The sequence below is a fragment of the Protomyctophum parallelum genome (assembly GCF_964188405.1).
Source record: "Protomyctophum parallelum genome assembly, chromosome: 22".
In the NCBI taxonomy this organism is placed as follows: Eukaryota; Metazoa; Chordata; class Actinopteri; order Myctophiformes; family Myctophidae; genus Protomyctophum; species Protomyctophum parallelum.
The window spans coordinates 25,037,735-25,057,799 of record NC_139714.1 but is presented as its reverse complement, the minus strand read 5'-3'; the positions used below and the strand labels follow the sequence as shown (position 1 = coordinate 25,057,799).

The 20,065-nt window shown below is 44.4% G+C and overlaps 1 protein-coding gene across 3 annotated transcripts in view; it reads right to left on the bottom strand.

Moving 5' to 3' along the window:
- Nucleotides 1-20,065, bottom strand: part of ptn (pleiotrophin) — an 85,354-nt gene that overhangs the window by 35,614 nt on the left and 29,675 nt on the right. The window contains exon 1 of one of the 3 annotated variants that reach the window (XM_083758287.1): nt 16,221-16,352. The exons of the other annotated variants lie outside the window; for them this stretch is intronic. The gene's annotated coding sequence lies outside the window, so the exon portion shown is untranslated. Of the gene's footprint in view, nt 1-16,220; nt 16,353-20,065 lie in introns of those variants that run through there. 3 annotated transcript variants of the gene reach the window in all.

The window sequence follows — 20,065 nt, the reverse complement described above, 5'->3', positions numbered from 1 at the left end:
TCGCTACAGCCTCATAGGGAATGCATTGAAAGTTGCAGTACACCGTTCTAACGGACCAGAAGTGGTCTCATTTGGGGACGTGAAATTTGTATAGTGTCTATAGCCTTGGCTGGGAACAAAGCTTAACTGGAGATTACGCAAGTCTCACAAAAGCAAAGCATGGCAAAGTCCCCTTCCCCTTAGCTGAGGCTGACTTCTGATCACACTGGAGGAAGAAATTGTTACAGCTCCATGTCTCTGAGATGCATAGACCACAAACCTAACCTCTGCCACCTTTCACTCAGTACAGTCACAGTACAGTCACAGGAATGTGGAGGCCTAAAAAAGCCATATTGATTTTAAAATAACAATAACAGCCTGTCGCCTCAGCCCTTCCAGTCCTGGCATTACCTTGATATCCGTCCAATTTCAGGGATGATTGCAACCGAGTGGCCTTTAGGCCTTTTTTTCCCACTAACCTGTGTGCTTCGGTACAAGGCAATCAGCACTAGTTATTTTATTTACTAACCTGTGTGCTGCAGTACAAGGTAGTCATTTTCAACAATTTTGCTTCTCAGGACCATGCCGATGACCCATTAATTGGCAACAGATGTACCTGTAGTACACTGGAAGCAGGTGTGTGTGTGTGTGTGTGTGTGTGTGTGTGTGTGTGTGTGTGTGTGTGTGTGTGTGTGTGTGTGTGTGTGTGTGTGTACGTGTATTGGTGAGATATACCATTTGATTTCAAGCTCCAAGTCTGAAAAGTAGATTGATTGATGTTTACTCTGTGCTGGGGTGACTATGCTATACTATACCTATATGGGAGAGATTTCAATCATGAAACTCAATTTCACCGTTACATTGCTCAGGGATTTGCTCGATCCTTGCAGTTCATCTGGTAAAATACATCTCATATGAGCAGGCGTTTTCTCTGGGAGTCAGATCGTATTTTGACGCCTTTACCTACTTGGGCTCTCGGCGCCGCGATTGTCTTTGGGCATATTTTTGAATATAAATTGATTACGTTTTGATTGAATTCAATAACATTCGCGGAACTTGTTATATAGCGATTTTTCCACTTCCTGATTCTCCGTTTCTGAGAGAAACAGCTCTTTCAAAATAAGACGGTTAACATTGAAGTGAATTACGGCAACCGTGACAATCAGAGTCAGAGTATCGATTCAGCCACCAGATGTTTGTAATGTGAAAATGAATGTATTATGTTTCTAATGTTTGTTATAAATGCCTTCCACTTGCAGAATAATAAACAGCTACAGCGTCATATACACAAATAACAAAACAAAAAAATAGTTGAAAGATAACCATATGAAGTACCAAAAGTAAAAGTAGTCATTATATAGAATGTCCCATTTCAAGTTTTCAAAAGAATGCATAAAAAACATTTGAAAATAACAGATCTACAACCTCACAATGCGTCGCACCGCGACTCATGTAATATGTTTTGTAATGATAATCAAAATGTGCAAAGTTTGCCTGTGAGATGTAGTGGATTTGAAGTCAAAGTATAGGCCTACTGGAAATTGGAATTATTACTCAAGTAAAGTAAAAATACCCAAAGATTGTACAGCATTAAGTAAATGCATTTGGTTACTTTCCACCACTGCTGAATAGTGAATATCGGTCCAGTTGTCTTCATAATTCTGTGGACAAAGTAGTAGTCTCTCTCTGTCTCTCATAGAACAGCCTTTAGCAGACAGCAGAGGGCTCCCATGGCCTATGCAAATACAGGCCATCTGACCTTTGTGGAAAATACCAGTAAACGGTGACCTCGCCATCAGTATCCTTTCACTGCAATATTGAACGGGGCTTTTCCCCCCAGACACTCCGTTTTTATCCCGCTAACAACAATGACACAGATAGCCTTGACTCAGCATCAAACGTCACTGCCATCATCATTTGTCCTCGTCTTCCTTTGCTCATGCCCCGGCACTTAATTGATTTCTTCCTAGCAATCTTACAACTTCGACAGGTTGTAACCCCCCCCCCCCCCACACACACACACACACACACACACACTTCACTGCAAGAAGGGGATCTCCCCCCCACTTGCAGACAGTGCCTTGGCAGTTGGTGTTATTGGATGACCTCATCAACTACACACTGGCCTCTGCTGGTGGAAATGAGTTACTGCCGGCCAAGACGCCCAGGGAAGCACAAAGAGGGAGGAGTGGGTTTGTCTCAAATCACTTACACTTTTACGGGTGCAAGATATTACAGCCAGATGAGTATGTCGGTTCGGCATGTAGAAGGGCTATTCTTTTTATTTCTTGTTTGCTTGTATAATTAAATAAAGTGAAATGTTGTTTTCATATGGGGTTCCCAGCAACATTGTGTTAACACAGCATCACTGTGGGCCAAATACATGTACATTCCTTGCAATGAAAAGACACTGGTCTAGAACTCTCCAAAATTTAGTGCACACTACATGATGTAGGCCTAGCTGGGCACTGATTTATTTTCCTATTTTTAAAACCCACAGGTTTAAAAAAACAAAAAACTAAAAACAGTTTTTAGAACGGTGAATGACATAGTTTTCCTGTGAAGTTTTTCGGACAGGCACCTCTGCTCATAGCAGCTCCAATTCTTCTAAAATATTGACTGGTAGTCGGATCACATGGAGAGAGTGCTGGACCGACACAGCTTCCCCCGTGGGCTGTCGCGGATCAAACATGAAAACAGCGGAAGAACAAAGTCTTGCCAGGGCCGTTAAAAATACAGTAGTTTTAGACCGCGGGGTGACGGCGCCCCCATCAACCTTCATTCAGTGGTACAGGCATAAAATAAAGCATAACTGCAACCTCCTCTCAGACATGTCTTGAGCTCCTCTCGTGTCTCCGAGAAGCTGGGGTGTCAAAACAAAGGAGGTGTTCATATTTGAGTCCTTCATTTCAGATCTATCGTATCTCGTCTCCTGCATGCCTTAAATCTTCTATATAAAGTTCAAGTTGTCTGTCTGTCTGTCAGTCAGTCAGTCAGTCAGTCAGTCAGTCAGTCTGTCAGTCTGGACAAAATATGCCCATACAGTATGTGGCCATGTCTGATGTGTTGAATATGGACGTTGTCGGACATTAGCTGTATTGTTCGGCAGTGGTTTCTGTTGTGTGTGGCATCAGAGAGGAGATATGGATAGAGAGGGGGAGGGGGATTCTACTTAACCCACACAATAACCCGGAGAGGGAGAGAAAGCTTATTTCACCCACTCAACAACAACTCCACCAGTGCTCGGTACTAACACCTGTATATAGACGAGACGTGTTCAGCATTATAACCCCCGGAAATACCAGCCAAGCTGATATTTGCTGCTCGTCAGTGAATGAACACTGCATTTTATTTTGGTCAAGTAATCAGTAAACTCTATCTCCATCCATTCATTCAAGAAGTTGCTTTTTTTCTTTGTTAAAGGATGCCATTTTACTGCCTCTCAGATATGAGTTATCTAATCAAGAAAAGCCAACATGTCGTTGCAAATCTTCCAAGTTAACACTAGTAACATCTTGAGTAAAGCCCACCAGAGGCTTCACTTCCTATGCCTCTTAAAGAAGTTCGGTGTGACTGGGGAGGCGTTGGTTCACTTCTCTTCTACAGAGCCACTGTGGAGAGTGTCCTTGTCTTCTCAGTCACAGTGTGGTATGGAAACAAACAGTCTTAGATACAGGGTGGAAAGGGTGGTACGCACAGCGTCAACAATCATTGGCCTCGACCTCCCATCCGTCTCCTCTATCTATACCATATGCACTAAGCACAGGATGCAGAAGGTGATTGCCGACCCCTCCCACCCTGCCTGCTCTATTTTCGCACCCCTGCCCTCAGGTAAGAGACTGCGGTCTCTAAAGTGCAATACCTATACCGCTTTAAGAATAGCACCTATCCCGAGGCTGTGCGCCTCCTGAATGCTGACCCTCTTTTCACTTGCACTTTACAGCGTGATGCTGCTTTGTAAACCTGCGATGAATTGTAACGTTTTGCATTCTTCTATTGGACTTTATTGGTCCCCCTCATATGATGTTTGTACTTGTGTCTGTTTTTATATATATAAAAACATATATTTATATATATATATATATATATATATATATATATATATATATACTTACTGTATGTATAAACTGACAAATTGTTTAGCTTCGGTTTTGTAATACAGTGTTTCAACCTTCAAAGGTCTGTTCCGACTGTTCCAAATTAAGTAGGACAAGTAAAGCTGCTTTTGTTGTTGGGCGGCCAGACAATCGCCTGAAGCCCTATGGGTTGACAGTAAAACACTTTCTTCAATTTGCAACAACAGTGTCACTCTATTACTCATCTGTGGACCAGACTCTGGCTCTGTTCCACATCTCAGCCAGCGTCTCATTGCAGCTCCTTGAGGATGAGGAAGGGGATATTTATTGAATAGTGAGCGCAAGAAGATGGGGCGACCCTGTTCCATCAAGAACAGGACCAGCATCCACAGCAATCACTTAATATTGTATTGTCATTGGAGAATATCAACAGAGAAAGTATGCCAGGCTTGGCTACAAGACAACAAATCCAACACAGAGCCTGCCATCAGTTTGAGCTTGACCCTACTACGTTTTAACAGCAGGCGAACAGCGATACAAATCTCCTAGTGGGCGTTCCTGCTGTCATTACCGTATGTGCTCGCTTTGAAGCGCATGTAAAACGACGCTTCTGTGGTCCAGTCAACACTGCGAAGTGCAACTAGGAACCACCTTTCGGTGGTATGGTTTTTCGCGTGGGAGGGTAAACCGGTAAACAAAGCGACACATGGATTTGATCGGCTATCGCCGGATGATGTCGTCCAAAAGATAGAATATTATATCTATACGTATAGATGTTTTTGAACGACGTTCCTCCGCCCACTTTTCCACTATCGCCTCTTCACCTGCTATCGCCAGTACTTGCCGGGTCCTAAAGGCACATTACGCACTTCCGGAAAATATGCCAGTGGCCCTGTGATAATGGTTAGGAAGTAGCTGACACAAACCGTCTGGGTCTCTCTCTAGAACTACTTTGAAGCTCAAGTGTGATGACAAACAAAATGGCCATGCGCAAAGACATTCTCGAAACCAGCTGGCTGAAAGTTAATTGCACACCTGTTCTCTCGCAAAAGGTTGGTTGAGCTTGTGTGGCCCCGCAGCCGACTTGCAAATAGACGCAATGTTCTTGATTAGAAAAAGTAAATGAATAAACAAATACGACTGGTCATGTAATTGACATCCATTTCCCAGGGCGTGTGTGTGTGTGTGTGTGTGTGTGCGCGCGTGCGTGCGTGCGTGCGTGCGTGCGTGCGTGCATGCATGTGATGTGATGTGTGCGTGCATTTTAAGTGCCGAGCAGCCACTGAGCAGGCACGTTAAGCACCATAGAGAGATACACTGCCTGAGGTCCTCTGACGCAACTGGAGATGAGGCTGATGGGAATTCAATACACAGCAACGACACTGCCTAATTTATTCCACAATAAAGCTGCCCAGTGCTTGTTTGCCTGCAGTCACATTCAGGGTATATGTATGGACCAATGTTACAGCCATGTTCATCAGAGTTCTACGTGTGGAGGGTATACTTCTACGGACACATAACAGGGTTAGGCTGTAATGTGTAACTTTCATGTCCTACCCATGAAGAAGGCAGCCCTGCAAGGGGACTGGTGTTGCTGTCAACCAGTAGGTGTTAGTGTTGATTTTTACAGAATTGTTTTATTCAGTTTTAGTCATAGTCTTTTGAATAAAATAAAATGTAGTTTTAGTCATATGTTCAACTGAAATGTTTTAGTGTTAGTCTAATCCTTCAATTTAATGTATTTCGGCAGGCCTTGGTGGCGTCGTGATGCCTGATTACACACTTGGTTGCACTCTGGAACTAGCCGATCTACAGCAGATCTGCTAATTTCAGCATGCAACCAAGCATACTACTTTACAATTACTTGTCTTGTCTTTTAGTTCTAATGGATCTCTTCTCCTGGAAAAAATGTAGATGACGAACATTTTTCGCCATACTTTTAGTCAACGAAATCAACACTAGCACAAACCTGTCACCCCACTGAGGTACATTAAGGAATAAATGGAAGAACATTCCAAACTCATCAAAAGGGAGCCACACAATCTAAAAGGCGTTAGAACTTTCATTTTCACCAGCAAATTAGCTACTCTGGACTGGTGGCGATAGTAATAAGGAATATGAATTATTCAAATAATCAAGTTCGACGAGGGAAAAGGATGAATGATGCTGATGATTATAGTCATTTTCCACAACAGTCATTTAGTCTATGGAACGTAATGCAACCGCACCACAAGAGGAGAAGCATTTTCCATCCACCGACAAAAAAAAAAGAACGGACGAGAGTGCATTTGCATCAGCTTTATTTACAAAATCACGGGTGCAGCTAATTTACCACCCACGCAAAGAAATACATCTCTACATCTTGCGGCACATGGAGCACACCGATTATTTATCTCATAAAGGAGAACGCTTCTCGTATATACCGCAGCTGAACTCTTCTGAGAGTTCTTCTGTTGCTGTTGTGGTAACGGTAACGGCCACCACGGCAACTTCAGAAAGAAATAGAGGGTGGCAAAAAAAATAAAGTTACCATAGAGAGCCCCATTTAAAAAAAAGAGTGAAATAAGTTGCTGAGCGACACGTTGATCAACTATTTTCACAATTTTTGTTTGGTGGCGAAAAAAGAAAATGTTTGAAAATGTTCGCCCAAAATAGGGATGCCACGTCGATAATTACCATACTACCATAAACACATGCGTCCCCACTGATCACCCCCACCACTTTGGACTGCAGTGGTAAGGTGTTATTAGTCCGACCCATTACTAGCCCTATCATAGATGTTAAAAAAATAGATGCCTCATTGGCCGCTGCAGTTCGTTGGAGCGATGTGTGTTGAAGGAGGGGCGGAAGAATTTACACTGGGGGAGGAAGTACGGCGCAAGTGCGGAAGGCACAACGTTACGTCACGCTGCCACTCAAGTGATTACTGGCCAATCACAGCACATCTTTTCCGGGACTTATACAGACCTGAACATGCGCTCTGTGACGCACGCTCATGCTTCCGCGGGGCTTCGCAAGGAATCTCGGGAAAGTTTTGCCCCCTCTTGAGCACATACGCTCCAGAGCCGGAAAGGGCGTCGACACGTTTATATGGGGTGTGTCTTAACCGGCCACGTATAGTCGGATTAATGCACACACAGTCCCCGATGTCTGCGTCGCGCAAAACGCGCTGGCAACGGTAAGGGCCGTTTGTCCTCTAGTGAGTGAAAGGGACAGTATACACTCCGCCAGTGTGCTCATCTCCTCACTGCGTATATCCTATATTCTTTAGAGATAAGACGCTCGCACCACGACTCACATGGAATGTTTACATTACATCACTGTCCAAATGGCGAGGCTTTGAATGGGCTAAGATCAATGTTCCTGTCACTCAATATATTGTAGAACTTCTGGTGGAAGTTTGTGCAACTACATCAGTGTTCAGCTCATGCTGGAGTGGAACGGGCGATCCCCATGAGATTACTGGTGGGGGGGGGGGGGGGGGGGGGGAGGCAGGAATAGTGGATAGTCTCAGGGGTACAAATCTGTCAGCACATACTGTACACACAATACACTGAATACAGTATGGATTGAACTACTTGACAGAAATGTTTTGAGATGATATCAATCCGAACCATCACACAAGCCCATGTGCACACGCACACGCACGCGACACACACACACACACACACACACACACACACACACACACACACACACACACACACACACACAGCAGTCAAGCACGCACACACACAAACAGGTACAGTATGTACTCAAATCCACAAACAAACAAACAAACAGACAGACGAACATTGCAGACCATCTTGTTTTCCAGACGGTGCTGTTTTCTACTTACCCTCTTAGGGGACTGCTGTGTGTGTGTACTGTGTACTAGTCCTGTACTGAACAGCATGTGAGATGTTATTGCTTCTCTGCAGCTATGTATAACCTCGCTAACTTCACTAAACTCCTACAGAGACACGGGGGCCAAGGTTACTTAGCCCTGGCAATGTGTCTGTGGTTACATTAGAATGTGAACCGACTGAGAAGAAGAAGAAGAGGTTAGTTATAATGATGCCTCCCCCTCTGCTGCCGGGTTGTTTGTTTAGCCCATTTAGACCGGTGGCCGGTTTAAAAAGAAAAGGCTTCTAAATCCTAACAGTTTTCTGAAAAACCTATGTCAGTGGTGCTCAACTTTTTACCAGCTGGTCTACAATCTATCAGGTTGGTAGTGGCAACTTATGGTAGTGGCAACTTATCATCTTATTGGCTGCCGTAGTCACCTGTCTTTCTGATTGGCTGCCTCTTCTCTAGGCAACCCGACACTTTTTGCCTCTTTCAGCCAATGGGATAGCATTGCAGCCAGCAACAACCCACTATTTAGACTTGAGTGCAGCTGGTAAGAAATGACTGTCATTTTGGGCTCGTTTCATGCCAAGGACCCCCGGAATTATCTGTATTTGGACCCCCATCTGAAACTACGTTGTTCCAGGGACCGCCCCAGAAGCAAAGATTTGAGTTAAAATTGTTCGCTGTGAAAGAATATATGTTCAAATATTTGCGCCATGCACATTTTCACGATTTTTCTAAAATAGTAGATCTACAAGCTAGTACAGCTTGAGGTTGCTATGCAGTTGTACATCAGCTATTTTTCAATAGCTAAAGTATAACATAATGCTTAAAACATCCATTGTTCCCGTCCAGAATGGGTTAGACGGAGCGGCTGGTTCACAGAAACACGCTCTCCGTGTGGATGGAATACTAATGCACACACGTAACTAATGGCGCTCTCTCTCTCACTCGACGTGCACTTGTTCACTCTGCACGCTCTCTCTCTCTCTCTTTGCGTCTCCCTTGCTTGCCATTCATTTTTCTCGAGCTTTCTTATCTCGCTTCATGTTCTGATTAAAGTTCCAAAACACAGTCAAAGATTTTTGTTTTGTTCTTTAAAACACGCACGCCCGCGCGCGCGCGCGCACGCACATACACACACACACACACACACACACACACACACACACACACACACACACACACACACACACACACACTTTCCTCTTTCTGACAGCTCACTGAACCCGTCATATTCACATATTGGTGGGTGGACACACTTTGGTCTGTGCAACCACAGAGTGGGCCCATATCTTTCTAAGTCACTCTCTATCCTTCTTAAGTATTTCAGTTTAAAGAAAATCAAACCATCGCCAGAATTAGGTGGATTTAAACCCAGTGAGATTTTGAGCAAGGATTAGACACCCGCCTTCATAATATAAACTAAGTGTTGGAGATAATTGCCTGCAATTTCGAGCAGCATAGTCCATACATGCATATAGCATGTGTTTCATGCATTTCCCCTAAGCTTGTGTGCTATGCATTTGCCTTGTGCATTCTCCAGTCCGGGTTTAGGCCTACTGTATGCTGTGAGATTCTTTGATTTGTATGCATGGTTACAGGTTCAAACAAATGACAAAAATAAATGTGGCTTGCACTGCATGATCATTTGCAAAAAACATTTCTTGGCTGAATATTCTGTTTGTTTGGCGGGTGTCTTGAGATATTTAAGTCTTTGTCTGCCAGATTTTATTTCTCGCTGGCTGCCATCAATACCATGTAATGATACCACCCACCACCGTCACTGCATTGTACCCGTCGTGGAAGTCCCACACTTCAGATCCAGGCAGCGTTGATTTTGTCGACTAACACTATGACGAAAAATTGCGTCGACAACCTTTTTTCACTGGCGGAAACTAAATTAAAACTAAATGAAAACTAAGCTACTGTATGACGACTAAAACTGAGACTAAATATTTTTGACAATTTCGTCAACAAATAATAACTACACTAAAATGTTAGGAAGGGACTAGTGGACAAGAGATCCAGTATAAGTAAAAGACAAGTCATTTTACTCTTGAAAATAGCAGATCTACAAGCTCACAACGTGAGTTTGTAGGTCGGCTATTTTCAGCAAGTGTAAAATCAGCCATTACGACACCTTCAAGGCCCGCCAAAATACATTTTAGTCGACTGAATCAACTGTAGATTTAGTCGGAAAAAATCTTATATTTAGTCGACTAAAACTAGACTAACACTACAACATTCCAGGTGACTAAAAACTACTCAAGAGACTATGACTTAAACTAAAATCAAATTTGCTGCCAAAAACAACACTGGACTCCCAGACAAGTTTGGGAGCTGTTGTCGAGTTGAGTTGTTGAGCGAAGTGGGCCATGTGGGTCTCATCCTCACTTTCTCTTTGCACTGCCTTTGCACACACACACACACACACACACACACACACACACACACACACACACACACACACACACACACACACACACACACACACACACACACACACACACACACACACACACACACACACACACACACACACACACACCCTGCGGGGGTCCCCTTTTAGCTTGGGGCCCATTTCTCATTTGAAACGGTTCGAATAGCTAAATCCGCCTCTGGCTACAGCAATATAAAGTAAACTTTTCGCCAAAAGGAAAAGGCATTTCAAAAATAGAACGGCTACGCTATGTGATTAATAATTAACTCATTGATATCGTGTTGTTGTTCCCATACGTATACGTCTGGCTACAGCAAAAGACATCATTATGGCAGTTCAGAAGGACAGAAGAATATAATTGCAATTTTTCATAATCTATATACAATTCCATAACCATGCTTATACTGCACAAAAAAAAAAAAAAGAAAAGGTCAGTGTGTTCTACACACAGAGGCTTATCATTACAGAATTATTCAATCCCATTTCAGCATTATCATTAGCGATCCTATTAGTGCTGAGATTGGAACACAGGCGCTTAATCCATTTTGGGCGGGAACCCCTTTTGGTGTTAGCATTATGTTATGCTTTAGCTATTGAAAAATAGCAGATCTACAAGCTCATAGGGCTACGAACTTGTAGGTCTGCTATTTTTGAAGAACGACGGACATAGAAACATATAGCTTTTTCAGAATCTGATCTCAGGTCAGAATGGGTTAAGTGGCAGAGCGAGGCAGCGAGCCACAATGATGCTCGCGATCAATTTAACTTTACATTCAGCGTCAGTGGCCACCATGTCACAACAACAACAACAACAAAAGCAGGGGAGAAAGCCTAACACAGGCAAGCCGCCATCATTCCTCTAAATCAGTGGTCTTCTACCAGTACCAGTGGTCCTTAGGGGGGGGGGGGGTCAAGGTGGTCCCCAGCTAAATGATGGGACAGTTGGTAGCCAAATTGGACCAATTTACCGACGGGGATAATAAAGCACATCTCATCTCGTCGACCCTCATCATTGGATCTTTAACTCTTGAGAGCGTAAAATGAAACCAATAAAATGGTCCATTTGGTTTCATTTTACGCTCCCAAGAGTTAAATTATTGCTACGCATCTGCATTACTTCATTGTTTATTTACAAGAATTCTACATAATTAGAGAATGTACTGAGAAGAATCGTTATTTTTGATTATCTCTCCTATGGTACCAACATCAATACGGCATGGAGTTGTGGACAACATCTTATCCAACGATAACAAAATATAATTCTTTAGTATTGGGTCCGAGAGGCTAAAATCTCATCAAATGTGGGTCCGTGGCTCAAATGGCCCGAATAAATAATGGGCCTCCATATGAAAAAAGCTTGAAAACCCCACTGCTCTCTAATGAATGCTGATTTCTACTACTTTCCCCGGGTTCCTCTTCTCACAGTCTGTGCCCAACAAGTATCTAATTTTCTCTCCAAGACGTGGTTATAATACCGCTAATAACTCTGCGTGGTCCAATCGAAATCTCACTCCGCTGCACCGCAAGACCGGAGAGTGGCTGTAAAAAAAAAAGAGATTTCCTTTGATTGAGCCAATGCATCAGAGTGTTTAGGCGCTTGCTGTGGCGTCGTATTTTTGCAGAATGTTATTTTCACAGTTCCTCCAGGGTCAGGTTCTGTGCCAATTAGCATAGTTGCATCAAACAAGAAACTAAAAAGGTATTATGATGACTGACTCTGCATTAATATACAGTGGGTCTACAGGCAGATGCGTCTATAGCCCAAAGCATGGAATATGGATGCCCCCAATGCCCCATGCAAATGTGTCCAATCTGTTCTCGTCCGAATGGCAAATAAGCATTAAGATAATGTTGTTTTTCTTCCCTCATCTGTCTGTCGAACTTGCTTCCCCTCTCTCTCGTGACATGGTGCGTGAGACAGCATCATCCCTCAGTTCATTAGATAGATACAAACAGTCCCCGCTCCCCTGTGGTGCGCTAACTGAAGCCAGCACACACAAGCTCAGAGAGAGAGAGAGACGCACACAGAGAGAGAGACAGAGAGAGAGGGGGGGGGGGGGGGTGGTGGACACCCTGGGGAGACGTAGTCCCTGACTGACTCATACTAAACACACAACTGCGCTCTCCCTGTCCAAAACTCGCTTCACTTATTAAAGGCACATGCAACTATATGCAAGCTCCTTGCATTGACCCACCTGTTCAGAATAGCATTCCCGAGCTGGTGTGTTTTTAACCTACTGTTTTCATTGGTTTTTACTCTTATTTTACTTGTTTTCTAATAAAGTTGTCATTTTCCCATATCCCCCCCCCCCCCCCCCCCCCCCCCCCTCTATATTATATTATTATTATCTTGTTCAAGGACTGACATATACTGTAGTAATCGGTTCTCTCTCTCGGCGATGGACGCTTCAGCTGTGCTTCGTGTTGTTATTATATAGTGAAACTAAAACTCTCAGATGAATTACAGCCTTGCAAATCAATAAATCATTGGTCACAAAAATAGGCCTTTAGGCTCCACCCCTTAATGACCTTTGCCCTCCTGCCCTACAGTCACCCACAAGTCAAGCCAGGCCACTGGGGCATGCGAGTGTGTGTGAATATATGCATACTGTGTGCGCGTGCGTGCGTGCGTGTGTATGTGGAAGTCTAATGAGCTGATTGATTGCAATAGAAGGCCTCTGGTTACCATTAGCTCTCTGAGATTAAACATGTTAAGCCAATCGAAGGGCAGTGAGACATATAGGCCTGACCACAGACCACAGTAGATGTTGCTTTCTGTTCAACCGGAGAACTAAATGGTAAGCGGTGCATTTATATAGCGCTTTTATCCAACACGCTTTACATAAGCTTGTGCATTACATTCACCCATTCACACACACATTCATACACACATTCACACACACATTCATACACCGATGGCGGAAGAAACCATGCAAGGCACCAACCTGCCCATCAGGAGCAATTAGGGGTTCAGCGTCTTGCTCAAGGACACTTCGACACTAACTCTGGGGGAGCCCGGGATCGAACTGGGATCATCGCGGTTCCCATCCGGCCACTCTACCCCTGAACCACTGCCACGCCTGTGCTGGTGATGAGATGAAGGGCAATCTACCAGAGTGTGAAGTTGCTGTTAGTTGTTGTTGCACGCACGCACGCACGCACGCACGCACGCACGCACGCACGCACGCACGCACGCACACACACACACACACACACACACCTATGTGAATTCCACCACAAAAGGCATTACCAGCCCCATCAATAGGGTCCTTCAGACAAAGGGACCGACCCCTCACAAGAGGAACATTCTCTCATGAGCAGCTTAAAGCTTCCTCCAGACTGCCTTGGTTGTCGAGCATTGAAAGTAATGACATAGCCACTTGCTTGGTAGCTCAAAAAGAATACTCAGATTTTCTGCACATAATTATTTAAAATTCCCTCTCTGCCAATGACGACTTTGGATGATTATTTTTCATAGGCCCACACCGCCAAAGACAACTTTTGACAATTTTCTTTTACACCAGATGGCGCTCTTCGCTAACCTATGATTCACTGTTTTGAGTCTCATTGAAATCAGGAACCAGGAAATCACGTGGTCGCAGAAACACAACGCCCGTCCACTCCCACGTTAGAGCCTCCGCTCTACCGTCCACTTCTGTGTCCACCACCATTGCAATTTTCGACGGACCTCAACAAAGGACCGTTTTGACAAACTGTGACTACTTAAAAGGTAAGGAAATACCAAAAAAAGATCATTCATGTATTTCATCTGGCAGCGAATGAGTTTTTAACTGTGCGTAGTGTCCTCCGCGTCACTGTCAGCTCTCATCACCGATTGGCCTGACTAAAATATAAGGCACGCTCTCTCTCTCCCTGTGTCAGGACACTGCCACTCCCATATTGGGAGGACGACTTAACCCCGTCAAAAGCCGGTGAGGAGGCTGAGAGAGAGGACTCCATCATTAGCTTCCTAGTCAACTCCATTTGCCACCATCCCCACTATATACGACGACCGAAGAGGAGGCAACGGAGAGGAGCGTTCTTTGACAGGTCGTCTCTCTCTCTCTCTCTCTCCTCTCCGGCACGCCTCTTGACTCCTTTCTGCCATCATTTCCCTTTATCCTGTCCTCCTTTCCTCCGGAGGCCTCTCTGGACCCCGTCAAGATGCACTCTGTTCATCTCACATGTGAGGGGTCAACGCGCACCCCACTAGAATAAACCAGCCACTCAATGTGAGGATCTTTGTGCATGTCCCCCCCCCCCTGTTCTCTCTCTCTCTCTCCCTCTGTCTCTCTCTCTCGCCTATAGACCAGAATTGGCTCCATTCACAGGAGTGTCACTCCCCCCCTGGAGCGTCCTTCTCAAGGCCCTCACAGTGCCATTCTGTCTCCCGGCTCCTCCAATGAAGAGTGGTCTCGCGAAAGCATTGCTGGGTGCAGAAAGAAAACACACGGCCTTTGTGCACGGTCTTGACATATAGGGCGAGATCACGTGGTGAAGTGCGTGGGGGGGCGAGCACTTAAACAAGGAGAAAAGGCTAAAAATGCATTAAAAAACAGCTTAAAAAAAAACGGGGGCCCTAATGGCATTCTCGGAGGAAAATGACATGCGCCCATTTAAGAAACGGAGCGGACTTTATGAGTTCCCCGGCCCTCCTGGCGCTCTTCCAGCTAAATCCACATTGTCCTCGGACTTCCTGCGGACCAAGCCTTGGTTTCTCAAGCTCATCTCCACCTCGTGTTTAATCTCCTCAGAACCTTTCATTAGGAACACACCATGTGTTGATTCTAAAGAAATGAAGCGGACCACCTCATTTTGAGTTTAGAATGAGCCCCGGGAAAGGCTTTTGTCTGCGACAGGAATGCCCATAAGCACAGAGAGGAACACTGTTTGGTCTGACTCGGGTTGCTATACCGGGACTGGAGATAGCCATGGCAACGCTAGCATAAGGTCCACCGGACCACATAGTGGCGATACAATGCGGCTTCTTGGGTTTGTCATTCCAGTCAGGCCTGACCCAAATTGCGATATCCTGGGAAAAAGCTGGCCCACTTCGGCCAAGCGCGAATGCACACATTTCACAGTGACACACAGGAATACTTTTGCATGCATGCATGTTTGATTGATTTGCAATAATGAGGGAGATGTTGTATGTTGTATGGTGTGTTTGAAGTCGAATCACAGAGGAAAAGAGCCCTATAATGTTTTCACCATACCAGTCCACATCCTATGACAAAACGTGTTATTGGCACTCCTCAAGTTTATATACACGTTACACACAATGGAAATAATATGACAACAAGCCAGCTTTGTGTGTTTGATTTTCAGTGGGTTTAATACTCTTTTATGTTTTCCTATTTTTATTAACTCATATGAACAGCCTCAGGGAAAAACTATGATTTAAATAAATTGGAAAGCCAACAAAGAGACAATTGGGCTGCAGCCGCCCAGCCACAAAAGCCTTTTTTCAATATTCCACTGAAGCAGTAACTACGAGAGTGAACGGAACGCATAGAATTGTTTTGATCACCGTTCCTCCAGAGACAACTTAAAGTGAGTTTCTCGAGCGGCTCTGGCCACAGAGCTTTGGCTATAGAGGTCTGTATAAGAGGTCTGCTTCAATAAAGCTAAAGTTTCATAAAACAAATACATTTCACAACACACACTTGATACAACAACAACAACGACATTATTCTCAAATGCCATCTGTTACACCAAAGTCTATCCGCCCAGAATACTTTTATTTTTTTTGTGTTGAGTTGCCAAACTTTTTTGGTCCCCATCCGCTCTCCCCGGTGCTGAAATCTACCCTTCACAGTTATACAGCACACCATCTCTCTGCTCTGACTACCAAACACTGGAGTGCACGCAGAAAGGAGAAATTGACTTACTTTAAAAATTGGAGGTCTGGTAGTTGTGTTTCTCACTTGCCGTAAGTTTGTTTTTCTCTCTTTACTCTCTTCTAATCTGCACCTCTGCACTGTCTGTTATAGCCTGTCTGTCTTTCCAACACTATTTCTCTTGTCCCTTTGCACAGGGCTGGGCATATGATAGCTGTGTGTGTAGTATAGTGTGCGTGCATGTGTGTGTGTGTGTGTGTGTGTGTGTGTGTGTGTGTGTGTGTGTGTGTGTGTCCGTGCGTGCGTGCGTGTTGCCGAGGGGGGCGTGCTGAAAGCTTGGTTTCCTGACTCGTGATCAGGAGCTCATTACCCCAAGGTCACTCCAGGGACGGCCCCGCTTGGCAGGGCGCAGCGCTCACAGAAAGACAGCAGGAGAGGAGGAGGGAGGAGATGCGAGGTGGAGGGGAAGAGAAAGAGGGAGAGAGAGAGAGAGAGCACTTAAGAGCCAAAGTGCTTGGGAGATACACTGGGGATAATGAGAGAGAGAGAGAGAGAGACGGACCGACAGAAACATTACACAGAACTAAGACAGCAGGACAGGGATATAAAGGCAAACAGTCAGCCTTGCCAGACAAACTATATTAACAGTCAAGAGACACTACTTGCTCTACAAGCTTGGCTTGGATAACTTGGTGGTAGTGTTAGTGTATACCAGACAACGAGTCTGCATGCCTGCCTACAATTGGAGCTAGGGCTGTATATACCACCCCAAGCAAGCCAAAGACAGACAGTTACATAAAACATAATGTATCTCCCATTCTCCATGGAAAAGCCTGTCCAGGCACGTCCAATCAATACGCTATTGACATGCACCCACACAGTCTTCGCTTGCTAATGCTTTTACATATCCCCACACTGTATAAACATGAAGCTCTGGTATGGTGAATCACCTTCTCTCTTTGTATTTATAGAGCATCTGTGTCTGCCTGCTGTCTGCCTCTCCGTGTACGACACCTGGCCTCGCCATGTTCTCATCGTCCGGTCCAGGGACCACCCCAGGGGACCTTGAATGGGGGGTTCTATAGGCAGGGTATAGTGGTTCCCAACCCGTGGCGGTCTGGACCCAATTGTGGGTCACGGACACATTTTTATGGGTCCCTTTATTTTTTTTCGTTTCCTACATTTTGGTTTTAATTATTATTTAAAAGGGGTTCCCGCCCTAAAGCCCCATTTCAATGGTTGAGGAAATAGACGAGCACACACGAGTAGATCTGCTATTCTCGCTATGACATGCCCAAAATAGAGATGATTAAGATTATAATGTTATATCTATTGCTCCATTAAGCTTATTTTCACTATGACTTCACCAGATAGAAGGTAATCGAATGAGAGAATGTCATTAGAATGACTGTCCAGATGATAGGCACAGACACAGACACAGACACAGACACACACACACACACACACACACACACACACACACACACAAAATCTGATCGCAGCAGCTGATTGGCCATCAGCCCTGTCACTCGACGGCGTCAAACAACAAACATGGCTGCCCCCACTGCGGTAACTCGCGACCGTATCAATCTGGCTATAAAAATCGCCCTATGATTAATTGTTTCTTTACAGACATCTTTACATGCTAGTAGCGCTCATTGGCGGTGTTTGTTTGGATTAGCAACCGGGTTCACATTCACCATAGCCACATGATTGACAACAACGCCATCTGCTTTCCTACTATTCCGATTGGTTGGTATGAACCAATCGCCGAAGACTGCCGCTTTGACAACGCCCATTCCAGAAACTGCTGCCGTGGGGGAGGCCTTTCAGTCTGAACAATGAAGTGAAATTAAATGAAAGTTCAGAGTGAGTGTCAGGCTAATAAACGTCTGCACTTGCCGGCACTAATCAAACACCTTCTCTTATGGGAGTCCCTGGCTTTTCAGATCTGGGTCTGCAGCCCGGTATACGCGTCAATTTGGTGGTCCAATTGACATCAAAATGTCTGAGAACCAGTGCTCTTCTATAGTCATCTCAAGTCTAATTTCTCATTTTGGATCAATGTAAGCTCTCTTTTTGCCTTGCCGAGATGAGATAGTGGGAATGTAGCGGTGGCACTGTAAACAAGCGGCGGGTGCAGCAGATGGCTGCCGATGACCTTCGAGGGCTGCCCTGGGCCTGCTCCTGCCGCTGGATGGGATCATGTTGACATATTACAGTACACACAATCAATAGCCTGTGCCATTAGGGCTGTCCACAAAGCCTGCACAACACTGATCTTAGACCGCCTCCGTATTCTACTTTCGACTGTGCGTGCGCGCACGCACACACACACACGTACAGCCATATAGCCGTATTATTATATCTCGTAACACTTGTTTGTTTGGCTTGGGTTTATCGAGCGCAGCTGCAGTGCAAAGGGAAAGGGGCTTAATTGTACCAAGGGGTAGTTCCATGGCACATAGACACTGCTTTATGACAGGGCGGTGATGCGGAGAGGCGTGGATGGACGACGTGAGGGCAGAGAAGGGGATGTTCATACTGTATAACATAACGCCAGTGGTGGAAATACTATAGTACTCAAATGTTTTACTCAAGTAAAAGTAGCAAATACTGCAATATAGAAATACTCTGTTACAAGTAAAAGTCCGGAATTCAAAATGTAATTGAGTAAAGTACAAAAGTATTGCCATCAAAATGTACTCAAAGTAACAAAAAGCAAAAGTACTCATTATGCGTAATGTCCAGTTTCAAGTTTTCAAATGTTTTGAATACAAATCTAAATAACTAGTAACTAAAGTTTTCAAATAAAAGTATACTTCTTGGACCTACCCTCCTTGTAGGTGGAGCGCATTAATTCAAATATCCCTGTAATAGGCTTTTACGTTTATGCACTGTATGCGTGTCATTCCAACTCCAATTTTGTTTTTCTGCTGCCTGTGTTTTCTTGTTGCCCAAGTTTGTTTTGAAGGTCCGCGCAAGCATATTTATTTGGCTGTCCCTGAGATGGAACTGATCTTTTAGTAGAGCTAGCAAGGCTACGCTCCAATTTACTTTCATTCATATTTCATGTATTTCACATCCTTTCATATTTTGCTGACAATAGCTGTGGTGGCTAATAAAAATAAATGGGAAATCGATACGTTTAGTTTAGATGTTGCAAGAGTCTAGAAATACATTGTTTGTGGCACTTGGATGGTATGAGGCTGGAATCTGGATCCACAACAAACAGGGGATGCAATTCAATCTTCCCAAATCTTCAAATGACGACAGGTTCTTGTACAGCTAGTTTTTAACTAAAGGTCACTGTGCAGCGCTGCATTCATTCAGTACAGAATCAGCTTGCATTGTTTAACTTGTCCGGGGGTTTCATATTGATTGCAGGCAAAGGTATCAACTGGCAACGCAGCCCTGGTAGTAATGGTCACTCGCTATAGTATGAGTCATCGCCCCTTGGTGACATGTCCTTCCTCCACTGGCATCTCATATTCCTCTCATAAATAATATATACACTTCATCCATCTGCGCCCCAAAAGCCCTCCCCTAAGTGTGTGACGATGTGCTATATAGCGTGACATGCATAATGACAAACGATGAAAACATGGCGACAAAATATCTTAGTGATTAGATCCCCCACCGTCAATGTATATACCTCCTTCTCAGTCCCACCTCCGACCCTGGTCAAGTGTAGATTTTCGATCGGATCGGAGGTGAGCTCCAGAAAACAAATTTACACGTAAATCGTAAACACATTTTGAGAAAGTTTATATTAAGCCATTTATTTAGACCGGTTTATTCGGTTTTCTGTTTCCTATATTCGGTTTCGGCCAAGAATTTCTTCATTCGGTGCATCATCATCCCTAGTCAGAATTGTCTATACTACAAAGACTATA